Genomic DNA, 18118 nt, shown 5'->3' with positions numbered 1-18118 from the left:
ATACAAGTAAAAAAAATGATGAATTTCCTCTTGCATATTACTGCCTGAAATACTGAAGCATGCTATGCTTGATCGTAATTATTGTCATGTGTTTTCTGTGGACAACGCCAACTGTATGTTCTCTTTTGACTGCTAGAAGAATGGAAAGAAGAAGGAAGTTCCCTGAAGTGCAAAATGAGATGTCAAGGCCAAAAGAACCATTGTGATCACCTCACTCCCCTAACCCCTCTGACTTTTCCTGACATAGATTTTCTTCAAGAAGTTTAACTTCTTGTCCTTAAAAACAAACTACAATCTTGTTCTAATGATTCCAAGTAATCTAGTGTCTGCAGCCTTTTTGCTGTAAGCTATTTCCATGTTTAACTACTGTTAGGAAGGCACCTTCCTTTGAAGTTCAGTTTGACTGAGCCTTACTTTGCTAATCCTTGTTACATTTTTCTTCTCTTTCAGTATCAAAGTTCTCCTCAGTATCACCTGAACACAGGGAATGTCTTCTATGAACTAAGAAGTTCACAGAAACTGTGCTCCTTTTAACTTATATTATAGGCTTTATATTCTCAAGTTTCTCTTCAGGAGTGTTTGATATTTTTAATATATCTGCATTCTTCTAGATTCTGATAGCACTGATACGCTAATCTAATATAACAGTGCTATACTAGAAGTAATATTGTTTGTCTGCTTCCACCTGGTACTCTCTCTTAAATAACCAAGAATCACATGGATCCTTTTTCGTCATAGTTTTTCATTAACAATTCACTCATACTGAGGGACATTAATTGCTCTGAATGCTCAATTCTTATGTGTTTCATTGCTTCCCAAGGCTGTTTCCTGTCCCGTTACGCTCATCTGCAATCTTGGTTCCCAAATACCCTCTATTGCATTTTGATACACAGAAAAGCTTTTGGCTGAAACACAAACATTTAAATTATACATAATTCTCTGTAATAGTAACTTGCTCTAGCTCCTCATTATTTTTCATCTTACAAACTCTTCTGCACCTACTGTTTACCATGAAAATTATGATTATCTTCTTGATAACCAAAATAATAAATAATAATTATAAATAATAATAATAAATAATAATGTAATAATAATAATAATAATAAATAATGCATGTCCTTTATACCAAGAGCTGATCCCTGCAATACCCACTACTGATTTCATTCAGTTAAATGATTTTGTGATAACCAAAGTTTGGATCCAATTGACTCCTTATTCTGTCTAAAATAATTCTAAAATCAATGTGTCAGTCAGAGTTCTACAAAGGCTTCTGTATTCAAAGTCAACCTTGGGTGAAAACACCCTAGATATTTACAATCTGAATCTGAATGTGTATCACCACCGACAGCCTGGAGTGATCTATAATTTCTGGTTCTGAATCATATTTGTACAAATCTAAAATAACTTCATAGACTTCAGTGACAAGTATGAGAATAGAATCTGGCACAAAGTATGTACATGGGCCTAGCTGTAACAATAAAACTTTGGGTAGAATACAGTCTAACCAATATTTCTGAAAATACACAGAGGGAAATACAGGCAAACATAATCAGGCCTGTCCAGATAGCAGTATAGTCTCATTAAGTGATACATTTGCATTTTCCAAAGAGACAAGTGGCAAGAAATAGGAAAAAGTAGGTAGGGACCCTATTTGGAGCCTAGTCTTAATAAACTGAATATCTACTGCAAACAGCATATTGGGGGCACCATCCAGCCTCTGCGTAATGTATGCTCAAAGCGTACACTCATGGGAGCAGGAGACTACAGTTTTTTTTCAGGCTGTTTATGTGGCATCTTGGACACATGCCAAAGAGATGATCAGGCCATGGAATGATCTGGCTCAGTGTTACTTCCAAGTGAACCAAGAAGCAGCTGAAATTGTGACAATCGCAGCCTGAGCATCGGTTGTGAAACTCCACTCAGGTTCCTTCTCCATTTCCTTGAGTCTAAGTATCCCTATGGCTAGGAATTACAGTGAGTTCAAAAAAAAAAAAAAAAAAACAAAAAAACAAAAACAAAACACAGCCTAAGCAGAGCCTAGAACTTCTTAGCCTTTCTGTGAGTGGTTTGATCTCTGCAGCATTTGCACTAATTCCTAGCAATTGGGTTAAGCAGTGGTGGCAGTAAGTGGACTAGATTTCTGTCTGGACCTTAGTTGGGCTGTATCTTGATATTTTAAGGAGATTGTAAATTTAATATACTTTAGCCCTGAAATCACATCTATCTCAAAACCAAGAGAATGAGCTGCATCACTTTATAAATACCCCACTCCCCCAGAGGCACAGATTAGGTTAGTGCCATAAACATCTTACCATCTAAGCCACTTTTAGTCACCTTCTTGTAAGTTTTTTCAGCAACAAATGTTTTCACCTGATAATTAGATTCTGCATAGCTATAATTTGCTACCCTATATTAAGTTGCACCTACCTGCATTTGGTACAACACCCACCGTAAACTTCTCAGTGCTCAGACTCAAATCCTTAGCACCTTTAAAATAGTGGGTAGATAAACCAAACATTACAGCTAAAACCTGTAAGGAAAAAAAAAAATCTGTTAGGTTGTTCAAAGTATAGGCATGAAGGTGCCACAGATAATATAAAATCACTAAACCACTGCATTAAAAGTAAAATAAGAAACATTTAGAGCTAATGCAAGGATTTTCTGTTCAATACACAAAAAATTGTGTAGTGTTCACTGTCCAGAAACCCACATTTTCTCCAATATAATCTAGTCTTCATGTGTTATGGGACTTGGTATTATACAGCACAGAATTACATAAACTAATAATTAAGTCTTAAGATTCATATGTAGAAAGTGAACTGTAATGAGGAAAAAGAAGACAAAAACATCAAGTTTATTCGGGATCCAAGTTCTATGTCAGCATCTGAATTTCACAATAATGATTGTTATCTCAAATATTCTGAATACACACCCTGAAATCCTCACATTTTTTGATAGGTTATTTTTCAAAATCCCCATCTGGCTTTGCCATTTTAAGGTCCTCTTTGTGGTAGTAGAAAAAATGATTGTAAAATTATGCTAGAATTTATTTCATATGCTGCACATGTTGTTTGTTTTTGCTTTATCTATAAATGTTTATGTATATCTTTCATCTCTTCAAAAAGGGAATGAGAAGATTTGACGAGCGTGCCTTGAACCCAACTGTCTCCTGGTACAATGAAATATGTTGCCAAGGTTTCCTGGGAATACACCACAGAAACAGATGAAGATAATGTGGTTGTGTATTATGTGATAATGATTATTCTGACTGAAGTATTCACCCCAAGGTATGCTTGAGCATCTGTTGTTTATTTTGGCAGGACATTGCATTTGTATTTTTAAGATATTTAAGTGGGTGAACATATTTCTCCTTAAAGACTATCAAATTGGAAAAAATTAACAAGCAGCACATGGGATTATATACCAGTGATGACAAGGAACGTAAATCCAGGTGGGAGACTTACTTTAGTTCTAACACTGTTGATTGCCATAGGAACTTAGGAGGTACATTTGAGAAAGATATTAGTATTGACTTTGCAAAGCAATGAAACCACTTTAAGTGTGAGTCTTGTGGCTGTAAAGGCTTATTCAGTACTGTTCTTCTTTAACAGTAAGGCTGATAGATCACTAGTAAAGTATAGTAGGGTATTTCTATCATATGACTTCTTAAAATCTGATTTTGATAATTTTCCAAGGCATTGCATAAGAAATTTTATGCTATATGAAGTTGATTGCATGGTAAACTTTTTTGACCTGCATTATACAGAAATCAGACAAAGTGACAAAATGGCCCTTTTTTATCTGAAAATACAGGATGTCTGAACCATGTATGATTACAAGTCTACCAACTATACTAAACATAAATACAAAAATGGTAGGTTGAAAAAGCAGTTCATGACTGTAAGTGGTTTCTTCTCGTTGCTTGAATGACTACAAATGTAAACATTGTACTGCACAAGCATCACACATCTAACTCTGATTTCCAAATCTCAGTATCCTCAAAACTGTCCATTACCCTTGTGGGAAGAATTTTCTATGTCAGTCCAGTTTCACTTCAATCTTTTTATGGAGATCAGCAAAGCCCTTCAAAGTAGACACTGGGAAAAATTACAGCCACACTGGCTACACTCCTTGGATTTTTTTATTACTTTATTTTCCCTGCTAGTTTTATCATTGGCAATGGACATTTTTACCAAAACATTTTTCAAAATAAGAAATAATAATAATAATAATAAAAATAAATTGAAGCAAAGACTAAGCATGATGTAACCAAGTCTGTTAGAGGATTTACATGTTCCATCAAATACAGGTTTCATAGGAATTGATCCAACCTTAGGGATGAGCTATAGGTAAAAATTTCTGAGTAGAAGGTGGCTTAGTTTGTCTTTAAGGATCTCCAGTGATGAAGATTTCACAGCTCCTCCAGACAATCTACTTCTGTACCTCAAGACAAAAGTGTCCCATTCACATCCCCTTGCCTCTATTCTAAATAGTTCTTGCTAAAATGAAAGTCTATATACCTATGCAGGTATGCAGAGAAATGTTGCTCTTCTTCCCTTTTGCAGCTGCGTTAAAAGATTTTCAAACATACACATGGGTACCTCCTTAATTTTTCAAACTAGAAAATTTACTTTGTTCAAATTTTCCTCTGAAACATGGGGAGAACTTTTGTGTTCTAACCCTCTAGTCATTCTTATTGGCTTCCTATCAGTTACCTCAAGCTGATATAAATTTTTACCCAAAGGCACACAGAACTGGAATAGGGTTGTCCACATTATACTTGTTGGGTTTTAGTTGCTTCCACTGCAATTCTTCGTGTGTCACAGGGTTTTGACCAGTCACCGCTGGTGGCTCTGTTCTCAGTAGTTTAAGATGTTATTGATGCCAGTTGCCAGTCCCACTTTTCTTCCAGCAGTAACACCTGTAGCAGAATTGGCAGATGAGGATGTGTCTGCATCAACTACTCTTCAAAGATGTATGCTGAATTGGTGCATGGCTTTTAAATGAGCAAAAGAGGGTCCATGCACAAAAGCTGCTACCCATTATGAAAAATGTTTCCCCCCAAAACCACACAACTTAGATATAAAAACAAGTTTTATAAACAACTCTTTCAACAGACTAAATCATACCTAAACTCCACCTGATCTGCAATGCTGTGTCCAGCAAAGGTCAGTTGGGCTCCTGTGGTCTAACAAAAACGGCCTGATTGATGTTGCTCCCCCACAAATCCGTAAGACTCTCTTTCATCTTACTTTGTGGTTAGCTGTCTGCTATACCCATTTTTGGTCTCGGTTCTGTGGTCTCTTCCCCTGATTCTTGGGAAAAATTATAGTATTTTCAGATAGATTTAGTTTTTATTTCCTTTTTCTGATGCTTCAGCTAGTAGAAGATACCAAGGGAAGACTAAAAGAAAAGGGAGATATACAGTGATACTTATCTCAAGGAGGGTATAATTCTTTTTAGAATGACAGTGGTTTTCACTTAGCATCTCTATAACTTCATTTACACATTAGTTGTTAAGTTTTCTTGACACTTGTTCACAAACATTTCACTTCCCCTCATTCCTTCTGTGATGCTCAAAGTAGCCTCAGCCATGATCGTTTGACTGCACCTGGTTTCTACAATTAAGAGAGGAAGCTGAGAAAGAAATTTTCAGGACCCTTGAAAATAGCAAGAGTGTATATGGAGGACAAGAGCAATAAACCCCAAAGAGCTTGGGATAGTGAAGACTATTTGGGAAGCTGGAGAAAACTAAGAACTATGAGGATGTTTGCACTTCGTTAATGGAAGAACAAAAATTGCTAATGGTCCCTACAGTGTAAGTTCTCCAAACTCAGCTGTAAGATCAATGCTTACAGCTTATGTAGGCTGAACCAATCACACTGGAAAAAAAAAAGATATTTTGAGACCACTGTGCTGTGGGCAGTAAAAATTACTGAATCCCAGCTAAGTGAGAGACTATTTATTGTCTTGCTTCCACCGTTGTTCTTATTCAGCATATTTTGTCACATTATAAACTATGCACAGATGAAAGCTGTTCAGTGGTGCCTGGCAAAATCTCAAGCATCCATGCATCCAGAGCACTAAACACCTGACTCCTAGTATTTGCTGACACGTTGGGTTTTAATACCTTGGGGCATTTTGACTGTGTTTACAGATAGGTAAAGAGGCCAAGCACTTTCTGCAGGCCTGAATACACAGAAGCAAATGTTTCTTAAACTGAATGTCTTTTTTTTCCCTCCCCCACCCTGCCTTTTCAGACTCAGTTTTTCATTATGAGGTTATGTTTCAAGAAAATGAAGATTGCTTAACAGGATATGGGGAAAGTTTGTGGATATTTTAGTTTGGTTTATTATATTTTGGAAAACATAGAGATGTCATTTGTTTAGACTTTGTAAAAACAACAGAATTTCTTAAAAACTGAAAGGTATTTTTAGAACCAGTTTTCTGGACTGAATATCTACCCTGAAATCCTTTAAAAATATGCTTCAGAGTGATTAAGGAGTGACTAATCCTCTTACTGTCTATAGCATAAAAAGGTAAACATAATGAGGGTATACTGATTATTGATTAAAGTAGAGCAAACTCTTTTAGAGGTCATCACCATGATTTGTAATGTCACTGCAACAAACCACAGTTGGTGATTTTGGTTAGGTCTGTTCCTCTTTCATATGAAGGAGGTAATAGAAATCATGTCTCTGCTAGCCTGGTTTACCATACCACTTGAAAAAAAAAAATAATAATAATAAAAACGTACATGCAATATACAAGGTGGATAATATGACATAAATGAACACAATAAAATCCAGTCCAGATAAATAAAAACAGAATTGCCAAGGCTTAGCATGCCTAGGCATAGAAACTATACACTTATGCCTCAAGAGAGTTATTTTCAAGTTAAAATTTCAAGTTCATGCAAAGACATGGAAGGAAGCCTAGTATTCAAAGTCAAAACTTATTTTTAATGAAGAAATTTCCCCCTCTTGTCAAAGACATCTTGAAGGTCGACATATCTATGAAACAGAAGTGATACTTACTGTCATGTACTCAAGACAAGCTCAACCTCTGCTTAGGATCAGTTTAAGTGGGCATTACATGAAAAGCTTAGGTCTTGGTAAGTCTTTTTGAAAGCCTGGTCAGTCGGAGTTTCTTGCTTCTTAACACTACTCAAAATCTTAACTGTAGTTAAGGTTAGGTAAGAGCCAAGCTCTTCTGAAAAGCTGGTTTGAAGTGACTGAGAACTACCTTTATCATTCTGAGGATCTTACACACTTATTGACAGTATTCAGAACTTCGCTGCACGTTAGGTGTTTGCTGAATTTCTAAAGGACCTAGAACATGTGCACACCCCTTCTCACTCATGCAGGAAAGCTCTGAGACAATTGGGGAAATCTGAAGTAATATATGAATACCAGAAGTTAAGCCTCATTGTTATTTGCTTATCCACGAAAACACAATTGTCAACATTGTACAAGTTGCCTTTTTTTTTTTTTTTCCCTGCAAACGCAGGTGATTCTTGAATTCTAAAAGCTGAGAATTTTGACTCATATGACCCTTACAGATAATTTCAGCCTTCTGACCCAAGCTGAAATTAGTGTAAACTTTAAAGCAAAAATAGGCAAAAGTCTCATGAGGGATCATTAATAAATTTCATACTTTTGAAAGTGCTTTGTGTTCGTTACGAGATAGCAGTTAGAGGAACATAAAAATTAACAGTAGTTTCTGTAGCCAAAATAAGTGAGGGGCTGTAGCCAATAGTCTGAACCACACATTCCCATGCATGTTCATTGTAGTTTCAGAATGGAAAACAAGGACACTGTAATCAAGGAGGAGGAGGTTAAAGAGAAGTGTTTTAGTGGGAACAAGGGAAGATGGATGACAAGTGGATGAAAAAAGGTGAGTGAAGATTGAAGGCATTTTGCAGTAAAGAATAGGAAAGATTCCTGCTGAATCACTCTGTTTACTTCTCTCTCAACACCTTCTTCAAATGCATTTGTTCACTTACCAGTTGCAACACACTTCTCCAGCTCATTTGTCGCTTTACTTAGCTCTCTTCGCATTTGGCTCTGATCAGCCAAGCTCCCTAGTCAAAACTTCCTGACTCACTTTCACACAGCAGCTTAGTTTCTATAGTGTAGGCACACCACAGAACAAAAGCCTAAATTGATAATCCCTCCTCTTCACACTTCTCCGTGAAGCTCTTCAGCTCTGCAACTAATGCCTTTCAACCTACATAAATGTCTATTTAAGATCATCATATATGTATGATCTACTTGACCTAAGAATCCCACCCCAATCTCAGAAACTCCAGATCACTGGGTGTTTACTGGTATTAGCCTCAGAAGTTTTAGTATGCTAGATATGAAAAAGCAGAAAGAGAGGATGGGCTCCTGCCGGGCACTGAAGTGAAATAACTTCATATTAGTGTAAGTTTCTTACATTGAAACCTACACATAGCAACAGTAGAAAACAATTTTTAATTAATTTTAAGTCTGCGCTCTTTGTGGTTAAAGAAGGAAGAGAGCACCTGTATCCCTCATTGAAGCTATAGGTTTCTACACCAGCTGCATTACATATTAGTTACATCATCTGTAACCACCATTTGTAAGGCTCTCATTTACTCTGGACTTTCTGGGTCATCTAAACAACTAACAAGCCTCAGCCCTGTCCTAGCAATCAATCACTTGTGATGTTAATGTCTGGTTATCATGTATGTAACACTCAAAATAGTTTCATATATAAAACAGCGCCAGCTTTATATAATCCCTTTTATGTAATTAGATACTTGTTTTCAACCACAGGCAAAAATTAATCTCCTCCCAGTAATCTGAAGTAACTGGTATAAATATGCCTAAAAGATCAATGAAACTTTGGGCATTTTGTGTTTATTTTCATTTCTTTTTGGATGAATCATTTAAATTACTGATAACAGAACACTTCCTCTGAATGACTTTGCTAAACAAAACTTCAAAATCAGTCTGGCTTGTCCCAGCAGGAATGTTGGGAAAATGTCCACAGTAAGGGTTCAGAAGTATTAGGGAGGATATGGAGCACAAAGAGATATGTACTAGAAAAGAGTCAGAATATTTTTCCTTTACTGACAAACTCTTCAAAACCCTTTCAGGTAATCCTAGAGTTTCAATAAGCTCTATTGATTTAAGGAATGATTCACACTTGGACTGGAAATGAAGGAGCTTTTAAAGTGCAATCACCAAACCCATATGGTTTATTTCACAACCTCTTACTGCTCAACTTTAAAACAAATATAACTCGAATCACAATACAATGATGATTGATGTTTTTCATCAACGCCCAATTATCATTCCATCATGGCACAAGACTTTAAAGCAGAGTGGTCTGAGCCAAGTAAAACACAAAGTGAGCATCTGAAAATCCAGATCTGTGCTCTTACAAAATAACTTACCAAATCACATTTATTATTTTCTAACATGTTAGGTCATGTTAGTTGTATATGGTTGTACAAGATGAGGCATTTATTTGAATCTTATGCTAAGGGTGCTCGTTTCACTAATTTCTGAGTGAGCATCATATCTGCAAATAGATTTTGGTTTTGTTTTAAACAGGGCTTGATCTAGAATTCTTCTAAGCATTGGTGGGATCTGTCCTCAGTTCTTTTTGATTCTGCTGGACTTGTCTTAATATTGAGCATTCAAGAAGTTATCTACATATGTTGGTGAATATTTCATGATCAAATCATTACAAGTCCAGTAAAACTCCCGTTAATGTGCAGAAAATATTAGAATACGTATTGTATATTAGATAGATGAAGAGAGAGAGAGAGACTAACACAAAACAGAGAAAGAGGCATCTCTTGCTGTTTCTCTGCAGTGTCTGACATGACTTGACATGATTTTAGTTGGAAATTAAATTCCATAATTCAGAAGTAGGTTGTTTGGGGCTGATTTTTTCAACATTGTGCAGTAATGGCAACAAAACGATGGCATGTTATGTGAATAGAAGGAAGTGGTTTATACATGCAAATATATATATATTTTAAATATAGGTCTTAAAAGACATACTAGTAATCTATGCAAATTGTTACACTATCGTAGGTTCTACGTTTCTTTTAAACAAGATAAATACTACCACATTTTCAGGCTATGTGTTACTCAAACTTTACAGAGCACAGTATATATTTTGTCCTCAATGCTTGTAAAAGAACTAATATGCTGTTTACTTAATGAGCACTTCATATTCATCTGTAATGCCATCAGTCACCTCAGGTGAACATAAAATCAATTACCTAATAATGATATTCAAAAATAATACATATTAATTTAGAAATAAATAATGTTTTATTCTTTAAAAAAAAAAGTGCAACTTAGCTAAACAGCTAAACGCGGAATAATAACCAAAGATGGAATTTATCTGACACACTTTGCCTGATACAGTTATCACAAAATGATGGCATTTTAAAATTTCACCTGCAAAAAGGATTTTGGTTTTGTGCTGCAGTGCAAATTATGGTATCTCTTGTACTGCACTTCCTAATTCTCAATTGCTGAGTTGAATTACAGATATTTGTTGGTTTATAGCTTTTTGTGAGAAGAAAAGAGAGAAACATTTTAATTGGGGGAGAAGGGAGGCATAATTTTAATGCATTTGATCTTTTGTGGGAATGAAAATTCTGAAATAAAATGTTTGCTTTCCAAAGATGATTTTGTTTTTCTTAACAAAAAGCAAAATTCTTACAAACTCCAAAAAGGATATCATTTTTTTTTACTTAGTTCGCCATTTAAATCAAATATGAGTGATTTAGTAGTGATTTTTTTTTCAAAAGGCAGACTTATTTACTTCTCATTTTCATTGAATTTTCATTTTCATTGATATCTGTTTTAACACATTTTTTTATTCTAACCAGTTCTTACCGAAATAAGTAATTTTGCCTCTTGATCCGCTAGAAACTTTTCTTATAAGATTGAATGGATTCATATATTTAGATAAAATGTCTTCAGGTACATGCTCCGTAGTCATTAGAACATGTCATTACAGCATCAAAATAGACAATATGACACATACTTTCTGCATTTAGGCACTTGCTCTTCTCTGATAACCATTTACAGCAGAAAAGCAAATGCACTTTTCATGCAGAAGTTTACAGTGATGTTCTTGACTATGCACTTGGGTAACATTTTGTGTCCAAACCCATTTTGGTTTTGAATTTTGTTTGTGTTGTACTTCCTATACGTTACCTTGGGGAAGAGAAGATTAAAGATAATGCTTGTTAAGTTTGGCTTCATATCTTATGAAAACCAAAGTGAATATGATATATTTTCCCTTAGCAACTTTCGAGATTTCTTCAATGATTCCCAAACGCCCCTTAATACCAGTCTGGTAGTATAAAGTAGACTTAAAGCAGAGGCATATAGAATATTCATTCCCTTTAAATACAATTTGCATTGTTGGTGTCATACATAGTGTAAACAAGAAACATGTCCCAGACATCTTGTTTCCAACAGGACTGATTTTTGTTATTTGTTCAAAATTGATTACAAACAAAATTATCATTAGGAAAGATAATTTTTTGACCTAAAATAATCCTATAAGCTAACACTAATTGTTATGACTCCATTTGACTTATACATACACCTTACTAGATGTTTACTCATACTATTCACCCTGTTGAAAATAACTTCATTATGTACAGGTAACAATTCATCATTAGCCACCAACTAGAAATTCACGAGAGAGTGCGAAAACACTCTACATTCTGTCTGGTTGCTTGCAAGGTGAGGTTGCTTGCGATATGAGGTCTTTCTTAAAAAGAACAATTCAATGTCAGACTGAATTTTGTGCCATGCTGCAGTCCTGAATTATAACAGTAACACATGCCAACCCCTGTTCTCTTGTTGCAAATACTAATTCTTCTCTTTTGACATATCATCACCATAAAGTGATGTTTCAGCTGGTAGCTCCCAAGCCAGAAGCTGTGGCACTTGCAAGTGTGAGACACTAATAGAAATTTGCTTTTTTCTGCTCTTATCTGGGATCATGAGCCTAGCAAATCATATGTTTGCTTTCCTGCCAGTGCCTGGTTTGAGATAGATGCAGAAGACAGCACCCCTCTGAGTGATGCTCATAACTGTAACCAAAGGTGATATATCTTCAAAAAAGCGTGATCTGCTAATTAGCAGCAAAACAGACACAGACTGAGTAGTGAGTAGGAACAATTATCTGGTATTAAATTATTTGCAGGAAAATTGTTTTCACTGCCACTGAAAAAAATATATATATATATTTATATATGCATTAGAGCTGTTACAGATATTAGTTCTCAACCCATGGTCAATAAACCATAGGTGAAAACACTTACCCTCCCACTCGCCCTTTTTTTTTGGTTAAAAGTTAAATGATGCACTGACACAAAATGATGAGAATTGTTTGGACTCATCTCTTATGCATGCAGTAGGAAATAAGATTAACCACCCACCTCTTCTTCCACGCTAAATACTAATGCTTATCAAGAATGGGGAAGAATGCAGATACCCCATATATTCACATGGGCTACAGTTCATCCAGAGCCCACAACATTCACAGGCAACAGTTTTGCCTACTTTCTTTCTGGGATTATTTGCTTTGTAGGCACCTCAGTTCATGTTCCTGGCCACTCAATTTCAGCTGCCATACATACCTATTGATGATGTACCCTATTTGGGTAGGACAGGCATACATCTCCTATCCAAGATTATTATTAACTTAAATGATCTAAATTTCTAATTATAATTTCTAATTATAATTTCTTGCAGTCTGCGATCAGGCAGGTGCTGAATTATGTAACGAATGCATATGAATACAAGCTAATTAGCGAATTTTCAGATATGTCCTTTCTCCAGCAGGTTGAATGTTGTGGCCCAGCAGACCATGGTTTGCAGTTAGTAGGCAAAGGGAATTTTGAGTGGTGTCATAATACACAGATGCCTCCTGGTACCACCACCACAGGTCAGCCTTTATCTGCTCTTTCTAAGGTGCTGCACTGTCTTGCATCTGCTCTTTGTGGAGCTCTATTGACACTGCAGTAACTGCAGCTTAGACTGCATCTACACAGGGCTCAGATAAAGACCCATATGAAAGCTATAGGCTGTTAAACTTTGTCTTGTATCTAAGTCACTGTAGTCTAAACCAGGTGTTTCAGTCAGTGTCAGGCAGATGTCTGCCTTCCTTAATTTTATCTGAACTGGTAAAGCTAGAGAATCTATTGGTCCTCATTTTGGTCTGAAGATATTTTCACTTAGGATATTTTCAGGACTAGTTTGAGTGCTAATTTGTCAGCAAATATTGATGTACACCTTTATATTTCTATTGCCACTACTTGGGCCAGATTTTTAAGAGGGGTTTACATTCAAAGATCAAGTCAATGGGTATGAGTGATAGCAAGATTACTATATAAAAAAGTGTAAAAAAGCTTCAATGCAGTCAGGCCATGTTCAGGATGTATGAGGAAACCCTATGCAATACAAATTTCAGCACTGGATTGTGAACTATTGCCGTATAGCATGAGAAGGAACCGTCGTCCTAACTCCATGCTGCCCATTGCATGCCGCTGTTTATACAGTACATGATCTGAGGTGAGACATTAGCATATTAACACAGTTTATATTCTAGGGCACGTTTACAGAAAAATAAAAAGTAGGATGGAGAACTTTCAAACTGCTCAATGTGCCAATCTTGGCCACAATTTCCTAAGATTACTCAGTTCATAATTGCACATGATAATCAACACAAAATTAAATATCCATATTGCCTAATTACATGTATATACCATAATAGCATAATTAAGATACCCAATTTTACAATTAGAATGTGGCATACTTAGTAAACAGCTTTTCAAAGCTTTATTTCACTCATTTCAAATGACTTCCAGAAAATGCAAATTCGCATGCAAGATACGGTACATTGCAAGAACATTAAAAAATGTTTAATAATGCATATTCACAAGGGGCAAAATTAAGACTTAATATGCATACTTGACTACCTTTGTCTCGGTTTTTGAAAACTTAGCAGTACAACTTTAATGTTCTGTTTTTACGGTTTATGTCTGGTTGCTTAAAATAAAGCTTTTGGCTTTGTTTTTTTCCATGCTTTACAATGGTGTAACCAGTCAGGGCTGCTTTTATATTTTCTAAGTGTAGACAGTATTATTTTTCATAAAAAACTGACTGACCTGAGAATTGTCACTTCTAAGCAGAGGTGAATTCATGTTAAGTACACAAACGCTTATTTTGCATATTGTTCAATCTTGTGTTCAGTGGATAACTTTCTACTTTCAAAGATGAATGATTTTTGCAACATGTAAAATCCTGTATCCAGGATTTTGTATATAAAGGACCAAATCTTGTATTTGATCTTGGAAATCTTGCCATTGATGTTACATATATATATATGTGTATATACATATATATGTGTATATATATATATATACACTACCAACAGCAGACTTCCACAATTAAAAGCAGCAGCATGCATCTCAAAGTTATTTTCTTCCAGATGCGAATAGGGGGTAAAAAAAGGCTGTTCTCACAGCACTATACCTCAAATTTTTAAAACTCAAAGACATAGCCAAATCAAAAAATAACACTCACATTGTCATCAATGTCCATTCTTTAATCATTTTTTTCAGTATCTAAGATAACCAATAATTCCAGAAATACTTATACTGCAGAAAATATCCATTTTCCAGTGACTTCTCTTAGAAGTAGCTGAATGCTTTAAAAATAAAGAAAATAAATAATACTTTAGGGGAAAAAAAGGTCTGGAAAGTGTTATCTAAAATAATAGATGTTTGAAACTGTGAGATTGACACAAGCACAGAACCCAACATATAGATGCCACTAGTGGGTAAACTGTCACTAGAAGATTAATAACATATTGTGATTTTTCAATCTTTCTCCTGTGTAGTTCATTGGACTGATTCCCACGAGATATCTTTATTTGAACTTCCACAATTATTTTAGAAAAATACCAAGTATTGATTTAAAAATATTGGTTGAAGAGTTGTTGACTGTGTACCTTGGGAAGTATCTCCAGTGACTAATTGTCCTAATTCTTAACTATTGTGTCTACAAATCTGATTTGATTTTACTTGGATTTAGCTTCCGTACATGGGATTGTATTCTAATATTTGTCTGAGATCACACAGTGTACAAGTGAATACAGGCCTAGGTAAGTGCCTAGTAAGAAGTGAGTCATATAAGGCCAAGGTATGATTCCTGAGGGATCTTGTTTCAGTACAGACAGACAAAGAACAAATTTATATTATACTTACTGTTTTAATCCATTGCACATACCCTATATTAATATTTTCTCATTCAAGTTTCTTAACAAAAATGTAATATTATGTGATACTGAGTGATATATCACAGAGGTCCAAAACTTCATAACATTTGTTTTGATTAAATTTATGACCTCATTAAAACAAATGGATTATGCTATTTTGACAAGATCAAATGATCCTCTTGATACTCTTTTGATTGTTTAATGATCAGTATTCATCATTGAACATTTTATTTAGTCTGTCAGATGTCTAGCTGCTTATTTAAGAATTAAGAGAACATAGCTAGAAACACCAACTTTATTGCAATTTCTGAAAAACTTCATGTTTTCTCAGACTTATTAGAAAGAAACAAGCAGACTATAGGTATCACTTGAAAAGATCTAAGATGCCAACTACCTATAACATTTTAATTGATAATTAAAAATCTATAATAGGACTTGTTTAATAATGTCTTTATATGCAGCTGGAAATTAAAAGAATTTAATAATTATCATATGGAAGAAATATATGAACTGTTGCTTTTCCTTTTTTTTTTTTTTTTCCCCAAATGCGGAAAAGCAGTATTTGTCAAACATACTTTTCTGCTTATCAATTGCATAGTAATCAAAGGAAACAAATATTCCCCTGTCTTATCAAGTAAATTTACCATTATGGTCCAGATGAAAATTATATCCCAGTATGTGTCAGCAATGTAAATATCCTATTACTCTGCATCTGAAGGACTAGAAATTATGTAACTCCCAAGTGCTTTCAATATTAATGTAACTAAATGAACAGCTACTGATAGCAACTCTCAGTCCTGTTTTGTATCCTAATTTTATAGATGAACATAAGTAGTAATTTTTCTGGATTTAAAATATGGAATTCAGAAAGACTAGAGACAGAATTCCTGGTTAGCTGCTAGCAGTAACTGAAGCTTACAGAGAAAGGCATGTCTCCATGCGGCTGATATATTTCTTTCAGTAGCTGGTACAAGAATAAAAATAATGCAAATTCAGAATTGTGCAGGTTAAAAAAAAAAAAAAAAGTCTTCTTGTTAGGAGATGGATGATTTCTTCTTCCTTCATGTTCAGACAAGTCCCTGCTAGCTTCAGACTTACTTTAAATTCCTTGGAAATTATGTAATAATAGCTTTAGTTCCCACAACTGCAGTGCAGTTTTAACTAGAAGATCAGCTCAGCAAAGCTGCTAAAATGATTGTACAAAATTTGCTTGATTTGCCCCTAAGTGACCTGAACTTCACAGCTCTGTGTAATTATTATCATCAGGTTTTGGCATGAAGTTCCCACAGTGAAAACTGCTGATAGGCTTATATGTGATCTTAAACAGTGTTTTAATAGTGTGGAGTTTTCCTAAAGAAAGAATTAGCATTGGCTGTGCTTCAGCCTTTATCTATAAGGTAAGTTGCTTGAAAGGTCTTCTTTTTCAAACTGGCATCATGCCCAACTTGGAAGAAAGCATTTGAAGAGGCTTGGAAATTGTCATACAACCACGTTGTTGGCATTTGCGCATAAGCACATACATGCACGGTCACATGCACTGGTGTATTAGCACACCTCAACTGATCATTTGCTTTGTTGCTGATTGATTTGCTATTGATTTGCAGCATGCTGTATTTGTTATTTTATTGTTAGGGTTATACCAGAAATATACTATTTTCCAAAAACAAGTTGTATAAGGGTATATATCAGAATAACTGGGTCCTTCTCTATGCACTGGTAGAAAAACAGTATGATTTATTGGGTTATCCATGATACCCTGAAACAGATGATTAAATTGTGGATCATTTGTGGATTCTCTAAGAGAATGGGTAAATTAGAAAAGAATATGTATTTTCTTCACTACCTAACGAATGAGAAATAAACTGCTTGTGAAAAACGGTCTGAATTTAGACATTCTAGTCATTACAGATTCTGTGATGTTTGAGACCAAAGATGGAATGACTTCATATGATTTGCTGTTCCAGAAGATAGGTTCACTTGGCTGCCATGCTAAAATACAAAAAATGTCCTATTCCCCATGTCACAAATATATAAATAGCAGTGGATTATGTTTCAGAATTTAAGTTGCATTCCTGACCACATTTCAATCATCTTTCATTGATAAAATAGCAATTATCAAACTAAACAGACATTCTTCCAGAATATCCTGGCTACAGTCTGCTCATTGCTCTAAAGTAGAGTAGTTTTATATGTCAACACTATATTGCACTATGCCTTATGAACAACTATAAAACAGCTAAGTCCTGTCAGTTCATAGCTTGTAGATATGCTATAGAAATAGATCCTAGCACTATGATATCCTGATCACAGCAGAGAAAGCAAAACAGCATTCATGGCAGCATTTCACTGCAAGGTAGCTGTCAGCCTTGGAATCACACACACTAATTTCTTCAAAACAGTTTGGTGGCAGGTTATCTTTTTTCTCCCTCTATCTGTCTCTTTCCAGCTGCTCATAACTCTCCCTTACTGCAGGAACTTCCTGTACTTTTTCTAGCCCTGATTTTTATCCCACTCCAATCAGGAAGATCTAGGTTAATTGGAGCAGGTTATATGGTGACTTGTGGGCAAGTTGGATCATCCTTGTCTCTAAATTGGAGAGACGTAGATTTGACAGATGGGATCACTTGGCAAATAAGGAATTGGCTGTGTGGTCATGCTCAAAGAATTTAAGTCAGTGGTTTGATGTCCAGGTGGAGACCAGTAACAAGTGGTGATCCTCAGGGGTCAACACTGGGACCAGCGCTGTTTAACATCTTTGTTGGTGACATGGACAGTGGGGTTGAGGGCACCCTCAGCAAGTTTGCCAATGACACCAAGCTGTGTG

General features: G+C 35.4%; 1 long non-coding RNA gene across 3 annotated transcripts in view; it reads right to left on the bottom strand.

Annotated features, from left to right (window-relative positions):
• LOC106045614 (uncharacterized) overlaps nucleotides 1–18118 on the bottom strand; it is a 31034-nt gene that overhangs the window by 1608 nt on the left and 11308 nt on the right. The window contains exons 1-3 of one of the 3 annotated variants that reach the window (XR_010829397.1): nucleotides 8006–8606; nucleotides 4739–4921; nucleotides 2428–2530 (exon numbers count right to left, since the gene is read on the bottom strand). This is a non-coding gene — a long non-coding RNA (uncharacterized lncRNA). Of the gene's footprint in view, nucleotides 1–2427; nucleotides 2531–4715; nucleotides 4922–8005; nucleotides 8607–18118 lie in introns of those variants that run through there. The other 2 variants (XR_001212884.3, XR_007163833.2) reach the window with 2 other exon arrangements.

The sequence above is a fragment of the Anser cygnoides genome, chromosome 1 (genome assembly GCF_040182565.1).
Source record: "Anser cygnoides isolate HZ-2024a breed goose chromosome 1, Taihu_goose_T2T_genome, whole genome shotgun sequence".
Lineage (NCBI taxonomy): Eukaryota > Metazoa > Chordata > Aves > Anseriformes > Anatidae > Anser > Anser cygnoides.
This window is presented reverse-complemented; position numbering and strand designations above follow the sequence as displayed.